At 48.0% G+C, this 16463-nt stretch overlaps 1 protein-coding gene across 5 annotated transcripts in view; it reads left to right on the top strand.

Moving 5' to 3' along the window:
* The window catches only part of ANKRD31 (ankyrin repeat domain 31), a 2265957-nt gene that overhangs the window by 174847 nt on the left and 2074647 nt on the right, over nucleotides 1–16463 (top strand). Inside the window, exons 1-2 of one of the 5 annotated variants that reach the window (XM_078675244.1) lie at nucleotides 3727–3755; nucleotides 4292–4375. The exons of the other annotated variants lie outside the window; for them this stretch is intronic. The gene's annotated coding sequence lies outside the window, so the exon portion shown is untranslated. Of the gene's footprint in view, nucleotides 1–3726; nucleotides 3756–4291; nucleotides 4376–16463 lie in introns of those variants that run through there. 5 annotated transcript variants of the gene reach the window in all.

The raw sequence follows: 16463 nt of genomic DNA, 5'->3' as shown, positions 1-16463 counted from the left end.
ATGGGAGCAGTCCAGCCCGAACTGGCAAGCCATGTCTTCACTGGACCGGAATCAAGCATCCTAGGACCGGTTTCTGGCTATCAGCCGTCACCAGCCAGGATGGCTTGACTCTAGTGGTGTGGAGAGGACGGGACTCGCGTCTGAGCATACCCGTCGCACTCGGGGTGACAAATGCAAAAACAACAGTTGATGGACAGAATGCAAAACAATGTCATACATTCACCCCAGTACAGAGATCTGGGCCTAAATCCATCGTTTTTTTGCTCACCACACCAACCCAGTTCAGACATGGCCATATGCAAATCAGCCTTGACCCTGTGCCTCATGGGAACAGTCTAGCCCGAACTGCCAATATGTCTTCACTGGACCGGAATCAAGCATCCTAGGACCGGTTTCTGGCTATCAGCTGTCATCAGCCAGGATAGCTTGACTCCAGTGGTGAGGAGAGCACGGGACTCACGTCTGAGCATACCCGTCCCACTCGGGGTGACAAATGCAAAAACATGGTGCAGTGACAGACGCCGCACGGCTTGAACCCCGAAGTATTTTACTCGACGTGACAGACCTAAACACCAAGCAAAAGTCGAAAAAAGTCTGTCAAAAATTGACAGGGGTTAGGTTTCTTCAACGGATCAGTGCTGATGGCGTGGAAAGAAAATAACTGACGTCACCTGACCGGAGTGGCAGTTATATTGATGAAGCGGACATCCCCACGACAACAAACCCTACTCCGACAATGTCATGCGGAGTCGACCGAAGCCACCTACCGGGGCGCAGGGTGACTGCTGAGAAAAATATTCTGCATTCAGCCTGATGCCTGGGAGTGCAAAGGTAAGGAATCTGCGGCTAGATGCCTCCATCAGATATTGGTTTTTATATTTTATTTCTTTTTATTTAAACATTAAAAGCAAACAATTGACAATCAGCGTATCAATGCACCTACATTATCATGTTACATGTTGCAAAGCTAACATCAAGCTGTAATGTTCATATTAGCAGACTCATACAGTTTCAGGATATCAATGGTTATGTCTCCAACCCCCCATATTTTAGGCTGTTACTATCCGATTTCTTTGACTTGATGGTGGTATTGGTGCACATATCATACCTCGATATTCATTCCACCTCCCCCAAACATTTGTCTATTTGTCTGGGCATCCTCTGCTCTCATATATGTTTTTTCCGCCATCCTGCACCGATCCATAGCCCTTTTACATTCATTCAGCACAGGAGCCGATGAGGCACTTCATAGTCTAGCTATGTTACGTTTTGCCACTACAAATCCCAAGGTCATCCAGAGACGTTATTTACTTGAAAGGTCAGTTTCACTCCAAATATTCGGGAGACACCATTGTGCTGGTGGCTGTGTCTGTAGCGAATGAATCTCTCGCATGCAGGAAACCACTCCCTCCCAATATGTCTGTATATCTGAACATTCCCATAGTATGTGGAGGAAGGTGCCTTCCTGTCCACACCCCCGAATACAGCTTGGGGAGTCTAGTCTACCCATTTTTATCAGAGTTGTGTGGGCAATGTATGTTCAGTGGAGTATTATTAATTACACTAGCCTGAATTAGTGATCGGATGGCTACCTCTTGGGGTGAAGCTAGTGCCTCCATCCAGTCCTCGTCTTCTATCTGTCCTAGGTCTTGCTCCCACCGGGCACGGAGAGCTAGTGAGGGATCTGGAGAATTATTCATGGGCTTGCAATAGATCAAATATATCGACTTCTTTTCAAGACAGTCATCCAATAGTCTGTCTTCCAGTGGATATGAATCTGCGAGTGGCCGATCAAATTGCACCTCTTAAAACAGTCTTGCTGTGCCAGTAGTCCCAAGCAATCAGAATCCCACAATGGTGTCATCTGTGTGAGTCTATCCTTCCACCCAAGTGCCTCTTTCCACACCTGCAGTGTAGTGGAGGTTGGCTCAAGAAAGGATTCCATCTTGTCGCCTCCATAAATAGCTCTCAAGTATCCTCCTGGTTGCATATTATAATGGTCCATTTTATATGCCGGGTCATCCGGAGGATAATGACCCAATGGTTAGCCACTGTTATCTGGACTGCCCAATAGTATTTTCGCAAAGCCGGGATTGCCGCTCCCCCATCATACTACCCCTTGTTAACTTCTGCAGAGAGATACTTGGAGAGCCGCCGTCCCATAAAAGCAGTCACAGAGCTGTTTCAATTGCTTAGAAGTATGATTGGGAGATCAAATAGGGAGTGTTGTGCAACCTATAAGATATTGTTGTACACAGTCGTCCTTTATTAACTTTGAAGATATGGAACATCAGTGTTCTGACTTCTTTGACCTAATGGATAGCTTTTTTTACTATGATATGGGATGGGATGATTATATCCTGGATAGTTGGTGGCGCTCACCGATTTCGGTGTTATTATTTGCTCTCTAAGTTATCTCAGTTATGGGTGCTTAGGGAAGGGTCAATCATCCAAATTACCCTTTGTTGGATCAGCAGATCCCTTACAAAATATACAGGTCCCTATCACACCAAAACAAAATTCTTCGCATAATACTTTTTCAAATAAACACAATATTTTCTCCAGGAAATCTTTAATGTATGGTGTCTTGTAATGTTTTCTCGCCAACACGTGTTTCGTCGTATATGAATTACCAACGACTTCCTCAGGGCTGAGAAAAGATACAGAGAAGATTTAGGGCCAGATGTAGGACACCAAATACCGGTCGGTAATGGCCGATTTCGGCCGTTACTGACCGGTATTTGGTGTTTGACATGTAGGGGGCCTTAGATTTACAGAATCGGTATATTTACCGATTTGGTAAATTTACCGATTCTGTAAAATACTGAATCGGTAAATATACTGAATCTGTAAATCCAGATGTAGGTGGCACTTCAAACAGTGCCACAGGCCATTACCGATTCGTTATTTACCATGTAATACTATTGCATGGTAAATAACGAATTCCTGTGTACATGCACATCTGTGCATGTACACCTGTGCCATGTGGCACACATACATGCCCTAAGGGCGTGTATGTGTGTCACATGGCACACAAGCCAAAATCAGGGGTGCAAAAGGGTGTCAAAGTGACACCCTGTTCCCCTTGCAAAATCGGTAATTTTACCGAATCGGTATTTACCGGTTCGGTAATTGACATTGATTCCTATGGGCCTGTAGGCCCATAGGAATCAATGGCAATTACCGAATCGGTAAATACCGATTCGGTAATTACCGAATCATACAGATTTGGTAAAAATTGCCGATTTTTTACCTACATCTGATTTACCGAATCTAGAATACCGAATCTGTAAAATTCGGTATTCTAGAGTCGGTAAATCAGATTTACCTACATCTGGGCCTTAATGTAGTCCCCAATTTGTTTTGGGATTTAACACTTAATTTCCAAAATTAACAAATAACATTGCCAGTAGAGGTGGTCTAGTCCCGCACAGGACAGCACAGGTTGAATATAACTTCCTACTTCTGGCAGGCCAAATAGAAACACACGAACCACGGATAGACTGAAGAAGGATTGGTGCCACAATGGACTCTTACGAGATAAGAGTCCAATTGACTCGCGTTTCTAATCACGTTACTTTTTGTTAGAAGGGTACTCCTGATATGGATAGGTATTCAGGTTCCCATTGTTCGTTTTTTCTAGCACCGCTCACGGATGCGAATATATTGCACCAGGACAAGCTGAGTTAAATAACTTATTCCGGATACGGACTAGAGATAGACGTAATACACGTGGATTGGTGCCACAATAAGAGGTAAGAGTGAATTAGACTCACGCTTCTAATCACTAGGCTCTCCGTTAGAACGGTATTCCTGATATATGGATATGTATTTAGGTTCCCATTATTCGTTTTTACAGTACCCGTTCACGGACGCAAATATACTGCGCCAGGACAAGCTGAGATAAAATTATTTATTCCGGAAATTGACTAGAGATATACGCAATATATTGCATTTGGGGTAAGATTGGCGAGTTATTCAATCTCGGTGATGGGAGGTGTTTCGATGAGCATACCCCTATCAGGCACCACAATATGACCATGCCTTAATCTTTACTAACAGTACATATACTGCCACTGACCCCCATAACTTAGATATCCTGCATTTGGAATATGATGATGGGAGGTGGTTCGATGAGCCTATTACTATTTAGCACCCCAATATGACCATGCACTAATCGTTACAAACAGTGCATATACTGCCATTGACCCCCATGAATTGGATATCCTGTTCTTGAAATATAAATCCGGTCACCTATTAGCTGACCAGTTTCAATATATTCTCTTTACAGCATTTCGTGGCGCTATATTGATACCGAAATATCACATTGACCCAGCCATCCTTAGGCTGGGACGGAAGTACAACCAGCCAGAAGGTATGTACCAGACCAACTGATTTGTAAAAGCTCTTAATATTGACTAATAATCAAATAGCTTATACTTGACTACTCATGTTCCTATAGGCAAACCGACAATCACGCTTGCCCACAAGGTAGGCCTGAGCATTTATGCTCAGCTCTTATTCTGTTTAGTCACTCGGTTTAATCATAACCCACATAGCGTTTTTTTACTTATGCTATCTGTTGTGGCAAAGACTGGTATGTATGTACTGTGTTGGTTCAGAGTTTCATTCATTCGAGAGTTGACAGTGTGTTTGGATCCTCCACATTGTGGCTGTTCTAAATAAGGCTCTCCTGTTCATACTTTGACTGTTCGGCTATGGATGCGCTGTCGATGGGCAACCTTGGGGGACTGGTACTTCAATTGTGTCATGACAAGATGCTGCAGATTTTCAGCATAATGGTTTTGAGAGAACTGGAGCTTATCCAGTATTGGGGTATCTTTCATAGATTTACATGCTTAGAATCATCCCCTACGACGAGGTGGGAGTCTTGCGGTATAATAAAACATATACATAATGGGGGGCGCGGTCTTGCAGGCGATCCAGTATTAGGAGAGTAGGGTCTGCTTCCTATGGTCACCCCCACTTTTTGCTGTGATTTTCTGGTTTTTCGACTTTAGTGTGGCTGTGGACCTGCTAATCAGACCCACAGCCCAGCTGTTCTCTCTCTAAATTGATACCATGTACTTTAGGTACATACCAGATTGGGTATTAGGTCACCTTTTTAAGTCCCTGTATAGTGTACCATAGGTACCCAGGGCATAGGTGCATCCAAGGCCTACCAGGGGCTGCAGCATGTATTATGCCACACCTGGCTGGCCCTCCAAACTGACACCACAGGCTGATCACTCAGCTTGGGTAAGGTGGTGTAATCACCCCTTATTAGATATAGTATATCTATATCTACCTATACATATAGACACATATGCACCTATAAGTCACTCCTATGGTAGGCCTCGACAATCCTGGAGGCAGAGTGCTTGGTTTTAGGTGAGAGAGTGCCCTAGCATGAGCTGAGCCCCTCTGCAGCTTTCGTAACCATTTCTTTATAGCTGTTCTATGATATAGCCATACCATATACTCTTAAGTGCGTTATAATCCTCGCGGTTAATGCTAACTTTGGTTTGGCTTTATCAAAACATGTCGTGTAAGGTGTCAAACACTTTGGAATACTAACCCCCCACCAGTTCTGGTGGCGGGGGTAGCATTCCACCCTTCTAGAGGGAGAAGACATGTAGTTACTGCTTTACCCGGTTAAAGTTAAACAGAGCCCCAGCACCACAAAATGGATGCTGCTGCCACAGACACAAGTCTGACCTCCTGCTGCTGGACGAAACTCCGGCAGGGGAGGCCTGGACAATAGGTTTCCTGTCCAGGGAGGTGCCAGCACCTCCACAGACAGGCTGATGTGTATTGGGACAGGGAGGGCTGCATCAGCAGATGCTTTTTGAGACACTGCCGGGGGCACACAAGGTGCTCCATGCAAAGCCCGGTTCAAACCAGTTGCTGGGGCACTCCAGCCCCGCTCTGGCGCGAAACTGAACAAAGGGAAAGGTGTGTAACCACCCCCTTCCCAGGTCCACCCATAGGAGGGACCTAGCAGGTAATCAAGCACCTTAGCTTAGTATAAGTATAGGAGCTGTGTCCCCAGGACTTTATATTATCCTGGAACGAAACTTTGATACATAACTCTTGGACCTTTGACATTCTATTCTGACTAGAAGACGGAAGACATCTCCCTTCTGGTCAAGGAGTGGCCACCCTGTGGAAACAGGCACCACCAGTAACTTGCGGGTCTGCTTTGTCGACGCTCCCGCCGGAACCCGAAGACTTAGCGACACAGGAACTGGACTTCCAGACTTCTCTGACTCCGACCCACATCCACGTCAAAGCTGAGACCCGTGGCGGACACGAGAGACGTGAGACCGGACACCCTGGACAATCTGCATTTTGCTAACTGCATCGACTCCTGAGGTAACTCGCAGTTGTGCATTTAGGTACGAGAAGCCCCAGACCCGAGCACCATTTGCACCGAAGCTCAGCCCTCCACACTCAACGAGTGCCGCGTGGGGCCTGCTCTTGCATTTCAGCTCGACGTGTCTTCTCGGTTGCTTGCCCATTGGCTAGTGAGCCCCCTGAAGACATTCCTTTGAAACAAACTGTTTTCCTGGTTGCTCCAGGCTTGCTCCAGCTTCCCTGCAAAGGAGAAGCTCCTCAGACCTTGCTGGTCTGCACCGAAGCCCATCTTCACTTCTTGCGTGGATTGCGGTTGCCAAGGCTTGTTCGGTCCAATCCGGATACCGACACCGCAGTCAACTAGATCCTTCGTGGGACAGCTCGAATCCAGCTCCTGGTCGTCGTCGACACCTCCTGGTCCTCGTGTCTTCAGAGACAAGCTTCACCTCCTCACCTGAGATCATCGCGACATCGCCTGGTTCCTCCCTGGTACCTTCCTGGTCACTGGCTAATGACCCAGACTCTGTCTCCTCTGCTTTCAGGTTCTTCAGATCTTCGATCCACCCGGACACTTTTCCTCTGGTCGCCTGCAGCACTTCTTTGCAGATCTTCATAGAAAACATCGACGAAACCCGGCACCTATGCATCCGGCTTCCCTGGGTGAGGTAACACGAGTACTCCGGTGCTTCCGTGGGTCTTGACTCTCGAAGTGTCCTAGTCTAAAGGGGTTTTGTCGTAGTCCATCCGGAAGTGCCCTTAAACAGTAACTTTGTAACTTCTTGGTTTACCATTATAAGTCCATGGTAACTCGCGACTGTGTTTAGACACTGCACGCGTTTCCCGTGGGCCTCCTACTTCCTAACATTTGGTTGTTTTGTGTAGCCCCAGCGATTCCCCCGGCCTAGGCCTACTCACTGTTTTAGACGTGGTTCTTATACCGCTTTCTTAGTATATGGTTTGTGAGGCCCCTAGGGCATAGCTGTATTTGTGCAACTTATCGTATGCTAATTGAGTAACTTGTGATGTACTTTTACCTCTGACCTCATAAAGAGTACAGAGGAGTTGTGTTAGAAATAAATACATATATATTTGATATATACCTTGGGTGGTGTCCTTTCATTTGGTATTCAAGGGATTATAATTGGTAAAACAGCTTGCTTCACATGCTCTCTGAAGTCTTCGCCTATGACTGCTGGTCCATGCTACCACTAGGATATCTTGTCTATAAGGTTGACTTCACAACCACCATCAATAAGGGTCGATTAGACTGGTGCAAGGTGCCCACTAGAATAGTGGACATCATATGCCAGGCTAACTTCTCACAGCGGTGAGACGTGTCTCTGGGGAGTTCCGGCGGTCCACCACCATTATAGGCCATTAAAGCGGAGCTGGGGTGCTTAACTTACCGTCCTGGAAGTGGACATTGACCACTGAGACCTGGGGCACCTGCATAGGGGCGACATTCTGTCCTGCAGCGACTAGCGGCATAGAAGTCAGAGGAAGGTCGGAGGCCTGGTGACATTGCCTGCCATTTTGGGGACTCTCTGGCAGTGTCTACTCTGCGTGCTGTTGATCTCCCCGGGCCCCGGTGAGTCGGGGACGGCTGGCAACATAGCAACCTTGGCTGACTGGTGGGAGCTGCGGTGAACGGACCGGTGACACACCGGCAGCCCACGCCGGGGTGGCCCGCATTGAAGACTGCAGAGGCGGGAATTGACTGGGCGGCTTTCCGGGGCCTGCCCTGCGGCCCTCTCCTGAAAGTATGGCTGCCGCCATTGAGGTGGGTAGCGATCGTGGTGCCCCGAGAGTTGGCTGAGGGATTGTTTGCCACCAAGCGGACGTCTGAGTCGGTGAGAGCAGCGGGGGGCTGGCGGCCGGACGGAGCTGCCGGCCGTGTTGTGAAGCCTTTGACGGGGCCCTCCTGACGGACTGGTGACTCCCTGGGCCCCTGTGCATGGGCTGGCAGATTCAGGCTGACAGAGAGCATGCCCGAGCGACCCGGCATTGCATACCCTACAGCCCGGCCTGGAAATCGTCGGCGGTACTGTTCCTGAAGGGGCTGGAGGCTCCTGCTGCACGAAGCCCCTACCCCTGTGAGACTGCCTAGGGGGGAGGGATCGCCCGACTCGAGGTGGGTGTCTCGCCATTTTGTGTTTGGGAAGAGGAGCGGCTTGGAGGCGCTGGGCAGCTGGCATAACGCTGTGGAGGCCTGAACTTCATACTGCACTGGTGTACGAGGTGGAGGAGGGGAACGTGACACTGACATTGCAGCAAGTATGAGGCAGGGGGGCACAACTGGCATATTTGACCCTTGGTGGCATTGGGGAGGAGCGGCTTGGAAGCATTGGATCACCCGCCTCTAGGCCTTGAGACCTTGTGATTTTCCCTGGGCTGGCTGAGAGTCACCGAGACGTGGTCGCGGCCGCCCTTGATGTGGGCATTGATCGGGGTGACCTGGGAGGCCGGTGGAAGGAATGGACACTGCCCGGCAACGATCAGAGGTACAGAGTGCGACGGGGGACAGGTGGCCTGATGAAGCGAGCTGCCATTTTGTGAGGGACTAGGAGGAGCCCCCCTCCCCTGGCACCCTGGTGAATCCCCGGGACCCTGGCTCATAGGGGTCCGATCTGAGCAGCGGAGGCGGGCGTGGCAGAACTGATGCCCTCAAGCGACTGAAGGGGACTGAGGCAGGCTGACAGGCGGCGCCCCGAGGGTTACACTGATGGGGCCTACATCGGGGCTGCCAGAGGGGACGGAGGAGCGGCCTAGAACAGCAGCGGCCTAGTAGAGCCCATCCTGCGGCTCTTGCACGGCGGAACTTTGCGGGGCGGGCCCCGGCAGGGCTGACTGCAATCACTGCATCGCGGGCTATTGGGGCCCATACCGGGTGCAGCGGCTGGGGTTCGGGAGCCACAGGAGAGCGGAAAGGCAGGAAGAGCGCTTTCACGCCAATTTGAGATTGTTATGCCGGGCGGCCCAGAGGCACTGGACCTCGCGCGCTGCTGCATCCGGGGAACCTGTACCCTGCTTAAAGCCTCTGCCCTCCGCGATACTACCTAGGGGGTTACAGAGGGACATAGTGGAAAGCGGCTACACAGTGGCAGCTGGGTAATTGCGAGGGGGACACCTAGTACAGGGCGAAAGTGCCGCCATTTTGCGACTGTTAAGCGGGACGGCCTAGAAGCACTGGGCGGCTTGCTCTAACACTACGGAGATCTGAAGCTCATATCATGTTGGCTGGAGAGGTGGAGGGGGAGACCGGGACACCTGCATTACAACAAGTGAGCGGCTGGGGGTATAGCGGAGTGACGCAGTATGCTGGCGGGCCAGAGTGTGTTGCAGGTCCTACAGGGCTTCAAGTGTGCTTGTTGCGGACGGGGTGCACGGGAGGTGTGGACTGGCTTGGAGTAGCAGGACCCCTGAAGCGGACACTCGGACCCCCTAGCCTGGTCTAGAGGGCTTCACCACGCCTGAAGTGTCCCGCCGGTAGGCACTGTTGCGGAGAGGACAGAGAGGCGGTGGACCTAAACAAGAGGTAGCCTGCGTCTTGAGGTTTGGAGGCCTGAGGGGGGCTCTACACATCGGACTCCCCAGCTGCAGTTTCGGGCTTTGCAAACTCGGGAAAAGAGTGGCACTGGTTGGGCGGTGAATATCTCAGTCTACATTAGAACAACCATGCACGGACAACTCTGTGTGGGCAAGATGGAAGCGTCGGGCCCTACTGAGGTGGCACCACAGGCCGCGGGGGACTCTGCGCCGGTGACCCAGGCATTTATGACATCTTTCATGTCAGATCTCAAGATGGAGATTGGCGCTCTGCGCCCAGAGGTTCACTCGTGTGCGCGAGAACTCAGAAAGGAGGTAACTGACTTGGGAGACCGGGTGGATGGGCTGGAAATGTCAGTGGATGCCCGCACGGAGGACCAGCAGCAACTGTGGCAACGCCTGGCAGTGCTTGAGGAACAAAGCGGTACAAAAGGGGGTGGTGATGGACGGAGCATCTGAACCAATCAAACACTCACACCCAGTCAACAGATCTGGGTTTAATCCATCACCATTCTTCAGCCCACTCTGCCACCCTAGTTCAGACATGGCCATATGCAAATCAGTCTGACCCGGTGCCTCATGGGAACAGTCCAGCCCGAACTGCCAAGCCATACCTTCCCTGGACCGTAAACTAGCTTCCTAGGACCGGTTTCCCGCATTTCAGCCGTCTTCAGCTAGGCTTGCTTGAATCCAGTGGCAAAGTGAGCAAGGGACTCTCGTCTGAGCATACAACTTATGGTGAACAATGCAGTACAAAAGGGGTGGTGATGGACGGAGCATCTGAACCAATCAAACACTCACACCCAGTCAACAGATCTGGGTTTAATCCATCACCGTTCTTTAGCCCACTCTGCCACCCCAGTTTAGACTTGGCCATATGCAAATCAGCCTGACCCTGTGCCTCATGGAAACAGTCCAGCCCGAACTGCCAAGCCATGCCTTCCCTGGACCGGAAACAAGCTTCCTAGGACCGTTTTCTGGCATTTCAGCCGTCTTCAGCCAGGCTTGCTTGAATCCAGTGGCAAAGTGAGCAAGGGACTCACGTCTGAGCATACCCTGCCAACTTATGGCGAACAAAGCGGTACAAAAGGGGGTGGTGATGGACGGAGCATCTGAACCAATCAAACACTCACACCCAGTCAACAGATCTGGGTTTAATCCATCACCGTTCTTTAGCCCACTCTGCCACCCCAGTTCAGACATGGCCATATGCAAATCAGTCTGACCCTGTGCCTCATGGGAACAGTCCAGCCCGAACAGCCAAGCCATGCCTTCCCTGGACCGGAAACAAGCTTCCTAGGACCGGTTTCCCGCATTTCAGCCGTCTTCAGCCAGGCTTGCTTGAAACCAGTGGCAAAGTGAGCAAGGGACTCACGTCTGAGCATACCCTGCCAACTTATGGTGAACAATGCAGTACAAAAGGGGGTGGTGATGGACGGAGCATCTGAACCAATCAAACATTCACACCCAGTCAACAGATCTGGGTTTAACCCATCACCGTTCTTTAGCCCACTCTGCCACCCCAGTTCAGACATGGCCATATGCAAATCAGTCTGACCATGTACCTCATGGGAACAGTCCAGCCCGAACTGCCAAGCCATGCCTTCCCTGGACCGGAAACAAGCTTCCCGGGACCGGTTTCTGGCATTTCAGCCGTCTTCAGCCAGGCTTGCTTGAATCCAGTGGCAACGTGAGCAAGGGACTCACGTCTGAGCATACCCTGCCAACTTATGGCGAACAAAGCGGTACAAAAGGGGGTGGTGATGGACGGAGCATCTGAACCAATCAAACACTCACACCCAGTCAACAGATCTGGGTTTAACCCATCACCGTTCTTTAGCCCACACTGCCACCCCAGTTCATACATGGCCATGTGCAAATCAGTCTGACCCTGTGCCTCATGCGAACAGTCCAGCCTGAATTGCCAAACCATGCCTTCCCTGGACCGGAAACAAGCTTCCTAGGACCGGTTTCTGGCATTTCAGCCGTCTTCAGCCAGGCTTGCTTGAATCCAGTGGCAAAGTGAGCAAGGGACTCACGTCTGAGCATACCCTGCCAACTTATGGCAAACAAAGCGGTACGAAAGGAGGTGGTGATGGACGGAGCATCTCAACCAATCAAACACTCACACCCAGTCAACAGATCTGGGTTTAATCCATCACCGTTCTTAAGCCCACTCTGCCACCCCAGTTCAGACATGGCCATATGCAAATCAGTCTGACCCTGCGCCTCATGGGAACAGTCCAGCCCGAACTGCCAAGCCATGCCTTCCCTGGACCGGTAACAAGCTTCCTAGGACCGGTTTCTGGCATTTCAGCCGTCTTCAGCCAGGCTTGCTTGAATCCAGTGGCAAAGTGAGCAAGGGACTCAAGTCTGAGCATACCCTGCAAACTTATGGCGAACAAAGCGGTACAAAATGAGGTGGTGATGGACGGAGCATCTGAACCAATCAAACACTCATACCCAGTCAACAGATCTGAGTTTAATCCATCACCGTTCTTTAGCCCACTCTGCCAACCCCATTCAGACTTTGCCATATGCAAATCAGTCTGACCCTGCGCCTCATGGGAACAGTCCAGCCCGAACTGCCAAGCCATGCCTTCCCTGGACCGGAAACAAGCTTCCTAGGACCGGTTTCTGGCATTTCAGCCGTCTTCAGCCAGGGTTGCTTGAATCCAGTGGCAAAGTGAGCAAGGGACTCACGTCTGAGCATACCCTGCCAACTAATGGCGAACAAAGCGGTACAAAAGGAGGTGGTGATGGATGGAGCATCTGAACCAATCAAACACTCATACCCAGTCAACAGATCTGGGTTTAATCCATCACCGTTCTTTAGCCCACTCTGCCACCCCAGTTCAGACATGGCCATATGCAAATCAGTCTGACCCTGTGCCTCATGGGAACAGTCCAGCCCGAACTGTCAAGCCGTGCCTTCCCTGGACCGGAAACAAGCTTCCTATGACCGGTTTCTGGCATTTCAGCCGTCTTCAGCCAGGCTTGCTTGAATCCAGTGGCAAAGTGAGCAAGCGACTCACGTCTGAGCATACCCTGCCAACATATGGCGATCTAAGCGGTACAAAAGGGGGTGGTGATGAACGGAGCATCTGAACCAATCAAACACTCACACCCAGTCAACAGATCTGGGTTTAATCCATCACCGTTCTTTAGCCCACTCTGCCACCCCAGTTCAGACATGGCCCCCAGTTCATGCATATATATGTACAAAAAGTTTTTGCTATCCTGATTGAATCAATTCACTTAGCCTGATTTGCAATTCAACTATTTAACATCATAGATTGATTGTGCCATGGATTGATTATGCCGACGCGTTTCTAGCCTCGTTGTTTTCTTTACGGGCTTTCATCAGGGCTCCTTAGTGAAAACATACTGGCCATATCTTGTGTTTATGTCTTTAAGGCAATCCTGTAAGACCTGGCAGATCCCAAATATAGGCAGCAAGATGAACTGTGTGCACCCTCGGTTCTGTGGGCTGAAGTGTGTGCGGCCGAGATTTTCTTGCCACAAGCGCGCTCAAACTTTAAGAAGTCGAATCTGAGATATTCCTTAGATGGGGGAGATTTACTGCTCCATCCTATTCATTATCCTCTTTCAGTCAATACTATCTATCTTGTTTGAATCGTGGCTTCTACTCGCTTCTCATGTACTCGCGGCAAAACTGAGCATGTTGCTTTGTGGGAAGACATAGCAACATGCTCAGTTTTGCCACGAGTGAATTGATTCAATAAGGATAGCAAAAACTTTTTGTACATATATATATGCCCTAGTAGGATGAGGCGTATGGTTGTGTATATATATATATATATATATATATATATATATATATATATATATATATATATATATATATATATATATATATATATATATATACATTACCTACTGGCGGTCGCCAGTAGGTAGTTATAGTTAGGATCGTTTTCCATAGGAAACCTGCAACATTCTATTGGGAATAACTTTGGCGCCGAATGAGGGATCTGCCTGTAATTTTCCTTAACTTTGCCTCGCTGCGCTCCGCTCCTTCCCTGAAAGTTTCGGGGGGATCTGTCAAGCGGGGGCCGAGATAAAAGGGGGGTCCCAAAACGTGTTTTCCCCATGTTAATTTCCATAGGGCGGTGGACTCACTTTTAGCCCGAACGGCTGAATGGATTTCCACCAAACTTGGCAAAATTGTAGGGACTGGTACCCCGATGTGCCTTTGCTATGTCTCAAGATATATGCTCCAGTGGTTTTTTACAAAAATTAACTTTGAAAAAATATATATTGGGCTACAATGGGCTATATATATGTTAGAGCCCAAATGTAGCCCAATGTAGCCCAAAGATGGCAACCAGAGACAAAAAAAACCAAATGTAGCCCAAATATCAGCCAGATGCAGCCCAACTATAGCCCAATGACAGAATGTCCCAGAGTGTTCTAAGGAACAAATAGAGCGCTAACAGTCTTACTTATGACAAAAGTATGGCACACCTGAAGTCATCTTGATTGGAATAAAGTGGTAACACTTAATACATTTAATTTGAAAAGGAACAAAATGAGGGGTTTCATTTTGCCATAGAAATTATGTATATATATATATATATATATATATATATATATATATATATATTCACTGAAAAAACCATAGGTTATAGACCATATATAGTTAGGAATTTGCATTTACAAAACCTTGAAAATTCACTGAAAAAACCATAGGTTAGAGACCATATATAGTTAGCTGGACATTTTATTGACATAAAACCAATGAAATTCCATATATAGTTAGTTGCACTAACTATATATCGCGCACCCGCAATCCACTGCTGATGATGTCACATATTACATCATTCATGACATGGTCAGTGACATCACTGATGACATCACTGATGACATCTCAAATGACATCACTGATGACATCACTGATGACAACATCCAGTGACTGTATGTTTCTGTAAAGTTAAAATATGTCTTACAAATTAAAGAATGAGTGGATTTATAAGTGTCTGGATGAAGGATTTAGTAGGTGCATGACTGACTGTATGAGTGAGTGATTAAATGTGTCTCACTGAGTGCATGGGTTAGTGACTAAACTGTCTTAATTTGTGCATCATTATATCTGTTATTCTGTAAACTGCTGCATGTGTTGATCAGTAGCTATATGAGTAACTATATGGGTTATTGATTGATTGCCCATGTATTTGTATGGGAGACTGAGTGTGTGTGTGGGTGTCTGGGAGGTGTATGACTCTGTGCATAGATGTGTGAGCAGTTGATTCACTAGATGTATGGGTTCAAAAGTGCATGTGGAAACAGCTGTATGGGCGGTTGACTGTGTGCATGAGTGTATTGGTGAGTGAATGGATATCTCAGTGGTACATATCAAAGTAAGTACATATGTAAAACACAGTACATGTGAGAGTTGACATATATAAATAACTGTGCATAAGAGCCAGTGAATGTGTGAGTGGCTGTATGGATCATTGTGAACTTGTATCCGGGATTGTATAAGAGAGTAAATATGTGTTAGTATGTGTTTGAATAAGTAAGGTGTGTATAACTGTATAGTTGAGAAAATGGAGGTGTGATTGATTCTTTGCATGACTGACTAGGTGTGTGTGTAACTTCATGGATGAGTGACAGTCTGTGAGTGTCTGTTTACACTGAGTGTATCTAAGGTTATATTAGAGTCTGAAGAGGTTCATCGTATTATCACATGAATGATGTCATCAGTGATGTGATCAGTAATGTCAAATGAGATGTCATCAGTGATGTCATCAGTGATGTCATTTGAGATGTCATCAGTGATGTCATTTGAGATGTCATCAGTGATGTCATCAGGGATGTCACTGACCATGTCATGAATGATGTAATATGTGACATCATCAGCAGTGGATTGCGGGTGCGCGATATATAGTTAGTGCAACTAACTATATATGGAATTTCATTGGTTTTATGTCAATAAAATGTCCAGCTAACTATATATGGTCTCTAACCTATGGTTTTTTCAGTGAATTTTCAAGGTTTTGTAAATGCAAATTCCTAACTATATATGGTCTATAACCTATGGTTTTTTCAGTGAATTTCATTGTTTTTTTAAAAGCTAATATCTATATCTGTAAAATATATTCTTTATTACGTGAAGTATCACGTAGCCACGTGAGACGCCTCATGACGCGTCGCATAACCGTGACGTATTGGCTCTGCAGCGCAAACAAAACCCGTAACGTAAGCGCGCCGGAGCACGCTTACAGATATATATATTTTTTTAACCTTAATTAGACAAAATCCACACGTGCACATATCTTGAAGCCTTGCAAAGGCACATCAAACAAACAGTCCCTACAATTTTTCAAAGTTTGCTGTAAATCTATTCCCTTATTTTTTTTTTTACTGTTTCTCTTGTTACGCTTACCGGGACGCTACCCGGTACGCGAACCGGACGCTCCAAAAACACAAGATGGCGGACTCCCGTTACGCTGCCGGTTAGCTGCCCGGTTCGCGTACCGGGACGCGCCTCTATGGCGAAAAATCGCAATTTTTTTTTATTTTTTTTTGCCCCGCGG

The sequence above is a fragment of the Lissotriton helveticus genome, chromosome 2_1 (genome assembly GCF_964261635.1).
Source record: "Lissotriton helveticus chromosome 2_1, aLisHel1.1, whole genome shotgun sequence".
Lineage (NCBI taxonomy): Eukaryota > Metazoa > Chordata > Amphibia > Caudata > Salamandridae > Lissotriton > Lissotriton helveticus.
The sequence above is the reverse complement of the archived record's forward strand: the minus strand, read 5'-3'. Positions and strand labels throughout refer to the sequence as shown.